The 11,799-nt window shown below is 43.7% G+C and overlaps 1 non-coding gene across 1 annotated transcript; it reads right to left on the bottom strand.

Moving 5' to 3' along the window:
• Positions 1–1,432: 1,432 nt before the first annotated feature.
• Positions 1,433–1,610, bottom strand: Trnai-uau (transfer RNA isoleucine (anticodon UAU)). Its single transcript has 2 exons — positions 1,573–1,610; positions 1,433–1,468 (listed from the first exon to the last, which is right to left on the bottom strand). It is a non-coding gene; the product is annotated as a tRNA-Ile (tRNA).
• Positions 1,611–11,799: the final 10,189 nt, after the last annotated feature.

The following is an 11,799-nucleotide window of genomic DNA, read 5'->3' as shown; positions in this document are numbered from 1 at the left end:
AATCTAACAAACCGTTATCGAGTTATACTTTTTTGAAGAAGAAAATTAGGATTTCATATGCCCTTTTCAAAAGGTGAGGAAAAATGGTTAAGTGTTGATGCAATAGTAAATGATTCACGATATCCAGCAATATCACAATTAGCTTCTTTAGCGGTGTTGAGATAATTCCATATTCTGAATCTGCATGCAAAACTGAGCCGAAATCCAAATTTTCATGAGTTTTGGTGCCCGGGATAAATAGGTATCAATTTGAAGTTTGTATGGGAGCGATTTGTCGAATCACCCCTCGTCGCATTTTGTACTGAGTGGAGCTGTCAAACAGTTACCCAGCTGTCAAAAGGTGATTTCAAAAAATCTCTTTGAAATTGATTTTAGGTATCAAAATAAAGTTCTAAAAATCTGAAAAAATCATAGTGGCTCAGAAAAAGGTGCTCTTTCGTATAAAAACAAAAAATCGATACATTTTTCTTAATTTAAAAACCCAATTATTTAAAATGGCATTTTTTCGTGTTTTGGACTGGAAATAGTCCATGGCATTCTTACGAATATCTGTTGTTCTAAATAGTAGACTGCTCCAGAATGACCTCGCTCCCTAGCAAGCAGAGCTAATTACAACGCCCGATTATCATCTAGACACGCAATCAACCACTCGACAATCACTTCCAGGCCTGTCAACGAGAAGCCGAACAATTATTATTCGACCCAACCCAACATATAGCAGCAGCGACAAGCACGGATAGGACCGAGAGGAACGCTTGTCTCCCTGTCGCCATTCTATTCTAATCAAAGCAAAATTCCTGTCCGTATTTCCCACCGCGTCGGCCGGCTCTGCTCCCAATCTGGGAAAATCCCCACGCGCATTTGTCTCCCCATGCCGTCGTCGTATCGTCTCCACCACTTTGTTGTTATTTCGTTTGTCGTCATCTTCATCGTCGTCGCCGCCGTCGTTGAATCACTGCGACTGGTAGATTGCGTCACACGAATACACACATTAGTGAGCTATTTGCCTCCCATGCCCCTCCGCCGCACTTCGCGCTTCACCACGTGTTCATTTTATCTGATAATGATAATATGTAGCTCTCCCCATGGACTAATTCGTTTGAATTCGCTTTTGCTGCGAAGCAGTCAGTCAGCGAAGCCTCACCCGTTTGTCGTTGATGGGTAAACTCACACGGCGACCTTTCATAATTGCTGGCAGCTAATTGTCGGAGCTTCGGGTTAAAATGCGTGCGACTGTCATGCGATCGTTCATTTCCCTGAGCCCCACTCTGCATACAATGGAGCAGACAGGGAGACACTCCCACACACACAGAAGTCCCCAAGATCCACCGCGCGGCGGCATTCGGGTTCCACTCGAGCGCGAAGAAAATCGAAAGGTGAATGACACATTCCACCGCCGCAGAGCAACCTTCGACCGGTGTGGTAAAAAATCTGCTCCAGGTGAGGCTCGAACTCACAACCCCGGCATCGCTCATAGAGTCGCAACGCGCACCACCACACGAAACAGTGTGGAGAAAGCGAGGAAGAACTGCCGCGGATTCGAACCACGACCGGGTGCGGTTTGTACTGTCTTATAAGTACCGTGCGCTAACCGATTGCGCCACTGGAGCTGTGGAAGCACTCGGTGGCTCACAGACGATGCGAAACTGCTCGTTGTCGAACCCTCGCTGCTTTCGGTGGCCAATTTCGTTCGCAAACGATTTCTTCAGGCGCCTCTGCTGCCGCGCGTTCCCTCTTATCCGCTATTATGAACGCCGAGCCGGGTGTATGTATGGCAAGCAAAGGGGCAAATAAATCGTTGCCTCTCTGTTATAGCCAGCTGAATAATGTGTGATGTGGATGGTATTGTGAAGCTTGGCGCGATTTTTTGTCGTTTTGCTTTCTTCTCACATAGAGCGCCGGCAAAACACAAACGGTGGACGACGACGGCATAGGTAAAGGGTTTTTGTGACTATTTGTAAGCTAAGTTTGTTTTATTTAAATTCATAGTCTTTATTAGTGAATCCTGTGATTCAAAGCCCCTTCCTTACAAACAAACTATCGTTCCTATGACCTTTGTGGATATGCAGAGGACATATGGTCTTTGAACAACAATGTTTGCCTACTAATATTCCCTTGACAATCTCAACTGTTTGCAAGGACATGACCGGTGTCGTTATTAAACCTTTCATAAGTTCAAAAAGTGCGAGATTCTACCTAGTGAGAAACGTTATTAGTACTCCAAGTCATGCTTTTCAGTTCATTCATTGTGGGTTTTTACTGATTCCGTTCAATCACTAAGTACATTTTAGTGTAGTGTATAGTAACTAAAGATTTGTGTATCAGACGAACCAAACAAGCAATTTCGTTCTATTTAAGGACAAACGTCTTGAATTCGCGCTTCAAATCTCAAGAAGCAAGCTTCAAACAACAGTGCATTTTATTATTCTGTTCTTGCTCACTTGTAATAAGCCTCAAATAATATGATCAGGTGCGCTTGTTTTGTTATGAAGAGATTTGTGTGCACGAAATCGCGAGTAGGTGCCAAAGTCGGCCATTTTGGGATTCTAACAAGTCCGTCCTTAAATTCTTAGAATTGCGAAATGTGTATTCTATGGGCGCCCTGAGTAAGCTGACGACAACGACCATGCCCATCCACAATGCGGCACCAACCAACCACACTATATCAAACAAGATCTTTTGAGTTTCGACGACTTGCCTGTTGTTATCTGCTCCCTACAGTTGCTGTTGTTGTTGTTGCTTTTATTGGTAGGTAGGTAGGTAGGTATCAGTTCAGCAGCGTGGTTCGGGTTGATTTTGTTTTGACGCATGTGATGATGAAATATTCTGTGCGTGCGCCGTGCCCGGCAAGAGGGTAACCAATTAGAGAGGTACAGTCAGTGATAGTGCGTGTGGATCAGAGAGAAATAATTCTGCTCACTAAACAGCGAACAGGGTTAAGCGTGGTATACAGGGGAACGCAGAATTTGAGGAATGTGATAATTAATGAATTAGGCGATTCAGGGCGTTTTGTTTCGATGGGACGGAGTTAGAGTAGAACGCTAGGAATTGCATTATTGTCCTATAGAAAGATACGAAATTATCAGATAAGCTTTATCTTACCGTTCAGTTCAATGAAGTTTATATTAATTTGAAATACTTAATTTTTTGTTCCATCCAGCGCCATAACGTCGAACTGTTTTTTATATGTAGGGTAATTGATCTGATCATGGAGGAATTAAGCACTGGATTCATGATTAAACCACAATTGTATCGCCCCAAGTAAACTTTTTACATGGATTGAATTGAATATAATAAAATGTATCTTTTATCTACGGGAAAATAACGAAATGTTGAGGTTGTTATGAGTATTTTATTCGTTTTTATCTGAAAGAACATTGTGTTCCTTATATTGCGGTATTTGTTCTCCTTGTTGGGGTATCCCGTTGAAATTATATGGGATACCACACCATTGGGAACAATACCACAACAATAGGAACACAGCAGCAAACATATTAAGGAAAATATTTTTTTTAAAATAGTTTTTTTGACAAATCTTAAGCACACAAGTGGTGTAATCTCATAACTTAAGCATAGTACATCTATTAAAAATGCCTTTTGGCAACATTTCAGTCGAAAAAAATGTTCAATTGCCATTACCGCAACATTAGGTACTACCACAACAATTATCCTAGGATATTTTTCCCGTCTATGTAAGCACCGAACAATAATGATATCAATTTCTTATTTAATATTAGTAATTGAACTAGCTGTCCCGGCAGACGTCGTACTTTTTGAAATAGAAATAAACGTGGACTAGACGGAAGCAAAATTCGAGAGACAATTATCAATTCTTAGTATTTTAAGGAAATTGTAGTTCTTTTACAATATTCTTTTACATGACTTGGGAGCTTATTTATAAATAAACAATAATATAAACTTCAACGAACTGAAGGGTAAGATAACCCGAGCAGAGGAGAATACCAAGTAAATAACCACGAAACCACATAACCTGTTTATAGATCTTGTTTTGTTATTATTAAATTATCAAGGCATAGCTTTTCCATAACACATTTTGTTGGACAATCTCATTTTGTTATAATCAAGCTATTGATATACATTAACTAAATTACATTTAAATAACATGTTTTGTTGTACTATTGATCAACTTATCAGCAATAATACAACAGTACCAAATTTTGAAATCACAGCAACAATTCGACGATTATGACCTGTCCCTTTGTGTTGTTCCATTTTTGTATTCAGGTTAGAAGAAAATTTCTGAACGACTCCTTTTAAGAATTCCTTAAATAATTTTCGGATAAGCACTTGGAAGTTCTGGAGGAACCTTTCGATAAATCCTTGGAGAAGTCTTCAAGAGAACTCCTGGCGCATTTTTTTTAGAAATTCCGAAGGTAATTCTTCTGAGTAATGTTTAGAATTCTTGGCAAAATCTTTTAGAAAACACCTGGAGAAACATTTGGAAAAACTCCTGATGAAATCCCCAAAGAAATTTTCAGAGAAATTTTAAGATGAACTTCAGGACTAGTGATCACAGGAAATTCTGAAGAAATCCTTGAAGGGATTCTATGCAGGATTCTGGAGTAATTTCTAGAGGAGTCTTTGAAAATCCATGAAAGATTCCGTCGAAGAATTTCTGGAATATTTTTGAAGTAATTCACGGAAAAGTTAAGATCAAATCTGTCGACGAATTTCTGGAAGAATTTTATGACAAAGTCACTTGACAAACACAAAAGGAGTTTTTGATGGAATCCTTAGAGAAATAAATAGAGGAATTTTAGAAAAAAATATTGCGAACATTTTTAGTGAAAGTCCTGTAGGAATCATCAGAGGAAGTTCAGGAGAAATAATAGCAAAATTGTTGGCGGAGTCCTTGTAGCATCCAGGAGGAATATTCGGCATTATTCAAGAATCCAGGGAAAATCGGAGGAACTAAAACAAAATTTCCAGAAAAGTTGTACATAATAATCTGTACAATATTTCCAATATCCCAAAAATTTTCTTCAGTTCTACGCTAAAAAAAAACAAAACAAAAGTCACAAATTGCTATCAACGATCAAACTTTTTCAAATACACGTGTTGATTCCAAAACCCTGCTCCGAAAACAATTAAAGTAGAACGGTATATGAATTACAGGTGGAAATCGAAGCTCGTCGTATTTGATAATATAGAAATTACTAAAGTTCGATTATCTTGCGACTTCAAATCTCTTAGAATGAATTAAAAGCTGAATATAGTATTCTTCGATCATTTGAAAATATGTCTTACGTCAGAGTCAGCAAGCCTCGTTGGATAAATGTACGACTCGTGCTGAAGAAATCAACTTTTCGCAACTCGTTACATAAATAACGATTTCGATAGTGTTCATAATTTTTAAATTTTAACAGTTTTTTTTGTTTGTTCCTTATTTATTTTTGTCCCCCCCCCTCGTACCTAATGAGAGGTCTCGGACATAAAAGAATAATATTTGCATCGGCCTAAGTATTATAACTTATTTAGTAACGAGTTTGATATCATATCAAATTCTGCTCTCCGATTACAATCAATAACATATTAATATCAAAATTGGTTATGGAAATATTTTCCGAATTCACTGTTATTAAGTTGTTATTGAAACTATCAAAACAAGTTATTGAAATGGTTTTCCAGGAACATTTTTTTGTTATGGAATTTGTTATTTTTCCGCTTATGACAGACAAGTTCATAACAAAATATGTTATGGTAATAACTTGAAAATAATCGATTTTATTATTCAGTTATTTTGCCCAAATAACACAGTTCTTTATGCTGTTGTTATTCCCTTCTGCTCGGGGAGATACTTCCAGAGATTTTTACCGGGATTTCTTAAGGAATACCTTCTTAAGGAATTCTAAGATTCCTGCTTCCTCAAAAAAAATCCTTGATTCTCCTTGTGACGTTTTGACGTTTTTCTCTTCTTTAAGTTAAAGTTATTTGATTTAGATTCACGCACGTGACAAATTAAAATTAAAAACTTAAGCTGAAGTGCATTTGCTTATATTAAATAGAGTAGATAGAAAAGCGGTTTTGCCGTTTTTCTCTTTTTAAGCAAAGTGCTTTTTTGAATTCGTTGAGGTTAAGTTTATTAATATACTTTTAGAAGTTGATTAAATGTTTTGAATTAACATAAACCCTCAACATAACCTGAGTTTGCTCGTGACTGATTTGTGTTAGCAATAAATTATCTATGTCGACTCTTGGTTTGTGTCTCGGCTAACTCATATGCCATAAACGACGTAGGTCATTTCGTTCGCTACAAGTACATAAAAAGGTTATCGTTTAGTGTATTTTAGTGGTTTTCGTGTTTTAATTTAAAAACCTTATTCGCGTTGGACTTTCTCCAGCGCTTAGGCGCTTTTTATTGTACGGGCTGGTATGAGTGTGAGAACTCGACAAGCGGAGTCGAATTTGAGGTTCCGTGGCGTCTTCAGGCGTCAACCTCGTCCAGGAAGGACGGAATAGAGCTCGGGTGAGGTTCGTCGTCAAAGTCGAACGATACAACTCCGACGGTCGCCAAAAACCGACGTCGACTCTACCACGCGTCAAAAACCACGGTGGAGAGAGTCCAAGAGCTCGGTCCCCCGTACGTCGCTAATCAGCGTACGCCGGACCAGGTCCGAATTGGGGAAGTAGAAGGCGTGGCATTCCCCGCTCGGCCTAGCAGGAACCTGAGTACACGAAGTCGGGTCGCTGGGCTCTGTCGCGTCCCTATTGACCTTTGGAGGATCAACCGCCCAGCAACTCCTATCCCTACCTCCACGCGGTACCGGCCGGAAACTATGAGCAACCTTAGGGAAGATCGGGTAACCAACCCCGGTGGGAACTTTGGTCGTAGGCTGACAGGAAAGGGGGGGTTTGCTTCGGTAAACCTGAGCGTCTGTTCTCCAGGAGGATCGGCTCACAACAGCGTCTGATCCCCATGTTAGGGGCGGCTGATCTACGTCCGAGTGCCAGGGAAGGACTCTAAGCTCAACTGTGCACTATGGTCCTCCAGAAAGTAGGGGGTTGGTTTCAGGCCCTACGAGCCAGCCGTAAAAAACCATTGTAACGGAAAATCAGCCACAGAATAATACGAACCGAGACCAACGGCAACGACCACAGCGAACAAAAAGGACTTGCGATTGGAAACTCGGTCCACGGAACTACCGATCTCTCAACTTCATTGGGAGCACCCGCATACTCGCCGATCTACTGAAGGACCGCGGGTTCGGCATCGTAGCGCTGCAGGAGGTGTGTTGGACAGGATCCATGGTGCGAACGTTTAGAGGTAATCATACCATCTACCAGAGCTGCGGCAACACACGCGAGTTGGGAACAGCTTTCATCGTGATGGGTGATATGCAGAGGCGCGTGATCGGTTGGTGGTCGATCGACGAAAGAATGTGCAGGTTGAGGATCAAGGGCCGATTCTTCAACTTCAGCATAATAAACGTGCACAGCCCACACTCCGGAAGTACTGATGATGACAAGGACGCATTTTACGCGCAGCTCGAACGCGATTACGACCGCTGCCCAAGCCACGACGTCAAGATCATCATAGGAGATTTGAACGCTCAGGTAGGCCAGGAGGAGGAATTCAGACCGACGATTGGTAAGTTTAGCGCCCACCAGCAAACGAACGAAAACGGCCTACGACTCATTGATTTCGCCTCCTCCAAAAATATGGCCATACGTAGCACCTTTTTCCAACACAGCCTCCCTTATCGTTACACCTGGAGATCACCACAGCAGACGGAATCTCAAATCGACCACGTTCTGATTGACGGACGGCACTTCTCCGACATTATCGACGTCAGGACCTATCGTGGCGCCAACATCGACTCCGACCACTATCTGGTGATGGTCAAACTGCGCCCAAAACTCTCCGTCATCAACAATGTACGGTACCGGCGACCGCCACGGTACAACCTAGAGCGACTGAAGCAACCGGATGTCGCCTCAGCATACGCGCAGAATCTCGAAGCCGCGTTGCCAGACGAGGGCGAGCTCGATGAGGCCCCTCTTGAGGACTGCTGGAGTACAGTGAAAGCAGCCATCAACGACGCAGCCGAGAGCACCATCGGGTACGTGGAACGGAATCGACGAAACGAATGGTTCGACGAAGAGTGCAGAACGGTTTTGGAGGAGAAGAACGCAGCGAGGGCGGTAATGCTGCAGCAAGGGACTCGACAGAACGTGGAACGTTACAAACAGAAGCGGAAACAGCAGACCCGCCTCTTTCGGGAGAAAAAGCGCCGCCTGGAAGAAGCGGAGTGTGAAGAAATGGAACTGCTGTGCCGTTCCCAAGAAACACGGAAGTTCTATCAGAAGCTCAACGCATCCCGCAACGGCTTCGTGCCGCGAGTCGAAATATGCAGGGATAAAGACGGAGGCCTCTTGACGGACGGACGTGAGGTGATCGAAAGGTGGAAGCAGCATTTCGATCAGCACCTGAACGGCGTGGAGAACGTAGGCACGGGAGCCCACGGCAACGGAAGGAACGACGACGCCAGTGCAGCGGAGGACGGAAATGAACCAACTCCCACGCTGAGGGAAGTTAAGGATGCCATTCACCAGCTCAAAACCAACAAAGCAGCTGGTAAGGATGGTATCGCAGCTGAACTCATCAAGATGGGCCCAGAAAAGTTGGCCACCTGTCTGCATCGGCTGATAGTCAGCAGCTGGGAAACCGAACAGCTACCGGAGGAGTGGAAGGAAGGGGTAATCTGCCCCATTCACAAGAAAGGCGACCATTTGGAATGTGAGAACTTCAGGGCGATCACTATTTTGAATGCTGCCTACAAAGTGCTATCCCAGATCATCTTCCGTCGTCTGTCACCTAAAACAAATGAGTTCGTGGGAAGTTATCAAGCCGGCTTCATCGACGGCCGGTCGACAACGGACCAGATCTTTACCGTACGGCAAATCCTCCAGAAATGCCGTGAATACCAGGTCCCAACGCACCACCTGTTCATCGACTTCAAAGCGGCATACGATAGTATCGACCGCGCAGAGCTATGGAGAATCATGGACGAAAACGGCTTTCCTGGGAAGCTGACTAGACTGATCAAAGCAACGATGGACGGTGTGCAAAACTGCGTAAGGGTTTCGGGTGAACTATCCAGTTCATTCGTATCTCGCCGGGGACTGCGACAAGGTGACGGACTCTCATGTCTACTCTTCAACATCGCGCTGGAAGGTGTGATGCGACGAGCCGGGCTCAACAGCCGGGGAACAATTTTCACAAAATCCGGTCAATTTGTGTGCTTTGCGGACGACATGGACATTATCGCTAGAACATTTGGAACGGTGGCAGAACTGTACACCCGCCTAAAACGCGAAGCAGCAAAGGTCAGACTGGTGGTGAATGCCTCAAAAACAAAGTACATGCTGGTAGGCGGAACCGAACACGACCGGATCCGTCTGGGTAGTAATGTTACGATAGACGGGGATACTTTCGAGGTGGTGGAGGAATTCGTCTACCTCGGATCCTTACTGACGGCTGACAACAACGTGAGCCGGGAAATTCGGAGGCGCATCATCAGCGGAAGTCGGGCCTACTACGGGCTCCAGAGGAAACTGCGGTCGAAAAAGATTCACCCACGCACCAAATGCACCATGTACAAAACGCTAATAAGACCGGTGATCCTCTACGGGCACGAGACAAGGACCATGCTCGAGGAGGACCTACAAGCACTCGGAGTTTTCGAGCGACGTGTGCTAAGGACGATCTTCGGCGGTGTGCAGGAGAACGGTGTGTGGCGGAGAAGAATGAACCACGAGCTTGCTGCACTTTACGGCGAACCCAGCATCCAGAAGGTGGCCAAAGCCGGAAGGATACGGTGGGCAGGGCATGTTGCAAGAATGCCGGACAACAACCCTGCAAAGCTGGTGTTTGCAACGGATCCGGTTGGCACAAGAAGGCGTGGAGCGCAGAGAGCACGATGGGCGGACCAGGTGGAGCGTGACTTGGCGAGCATTGGGCGCGACCGAGGATGGAGAGCGGCAGCCACAAACCGAGTATTGTGGCGTACTATTGTTGATTATGTCTTGTCTTAATGATGTTGAACAAATAAATGTATGTATGTAGGATCATCCCGGGAAGCACGACTTTGTTCGTGCCAAGCTTTCTTGGATAATAAATCGGAGGCCTTCCGTCCAGCCACAACTCCCTCCGCACCGTAATTCGGCCATCTTCCCGAGCTCAATCTGCATCGCTGCGCGCCATAGCAGCAGCCTACAGCGGAAAGCCATCTGCCGCCATCGCTACCGAGGACGTCGAATCGAACGTCATCAGAACGAGCCGTCTTCGCCAGCAACGGTCGGGAACTCCGCGGACAGGATAGCATCGGAGATCGAGACACAGCACCGCTACAAAAACCTGCGCAGGTACATGGAAACTCTGTTCATGGCCATGATTTGTTTCCCATAGTGTTTTGCTCCCCGTTATAGACATTTCCGTTGAAGTTCAACCCGAATAAGCCTCTAGTACTTCCTTGAATAAATGTAATTTTTGAGCTCGAAGTTCTTAGAGTCAGTTGATTCGGTTTTGGGCATTCAGCTAGAGAATTCACCCAGAAAAGGTTCTGGAGTTTGGCGTACCTACCGGTTTGTCACGTTGGTATTTCCCTATATAATATAGCCGTTCACGAGTCCCCTGAGGGAATAGTCGCAGAAACAGTCAGGCAAATTCAGAAAAGACAGGGTGTCTCTTGCCTAGCGAGAGTGGCGCCAAAGCCATCTTGCTTATCAAAACCTCGTGCGAGTCATTGAACGGTTACATCCTAAAAGTTTCTTTTAAAATGTCTTTAAAAGTTTTTCTCTTTTACTTCCAGAAGGCATTCGTGGGTATTCCAGCAATTTTACCAGGGATTTCTCCAAAAGTTTTCTTGGGGATTGCTTAAGAAAATCGTTCCGAGATTCTTTCAGAAACTTCATCCAAAATTATATCAGGGATTCTTTCCAGGAATTATATGCGAGATTCGTCTCGGAGTTCCTTCTGGAATTTCTTCAGAAATTATTTATAGGATCCTTCCATGAATCACACAAAAATTTCTTTCAGTATTCCTTCAAAAACTTCTTCTGGATTTTTACTCGAGCTCCTTCCGGGTTTCTTTAAAGAACTACTTTTGGGACTGCTTCCTTCAAGAATTCTTTCTGTGAAGTTTGACAGGTTGGATTGTACCTCTTTACGTGGAGAATAAATTCAGTCGTGAAATTTGAATGTTTACCTTTTTACATGGGATATTGGTGCAAAACGCTTGCATCACATTAGATTTTATTTTTCCGTTTTTCCCTATTTTTCCCAGCTGCTGTATTGAGTGAATGTTGGTATTAGTGAGCTCTGGTTGCGTATGATAAGCGGCAACAAAATCAGATCATCATAGCACCCCCGTGATGATCACCCTAGGAACTCTTTCTTGGATGTTCGAACATATTTTTCATGATTTTTAAAATACACGGACACGTTCAATGCCTCCTTCCAATGCAGTTCGCTCTTTGAAGGAAGCACGACACTAGACAAATGACTAGCATGCAACCAACGCCCAGTGGTACAGCCGAAAACTTTTCCTGGCAGCTTCGGTGGGAGTCGAACCTGCGCTCCCCAGCACAATGTGACTACATACTTGGTGGCACAAGATGCACGACCACGAAGTCACACATTTTCCCAGAAAGTTTCAACGAAAAATCTTTCAAAATCGATAAGTTTAAAAAAAAAATCATATAGAAAATCAGAATTCTTTCAAAAAATTAACCAAAACTTCCTTCAGAAAATCTTCTATTCTTCTTCTTCTTTATGGC

The sequence above is a fragment of the Aedes albopictus genome, chromosome 3, assembly GCF_035046485.1.
Source record: "Aedes albopictus strain Foshan chromosome 3, AalbF5, whole genome shotgun sequence".
NCBI lineage: Eukaryota > Metazoa > Arthropoda > Insecta > Diptera > Culicidae > Aedes > Aedes albopictus.
Note: the sequence above shows the minus strand (reverse complement) of the source record. Positions and strands in the feature narration are given on the sequence as shown.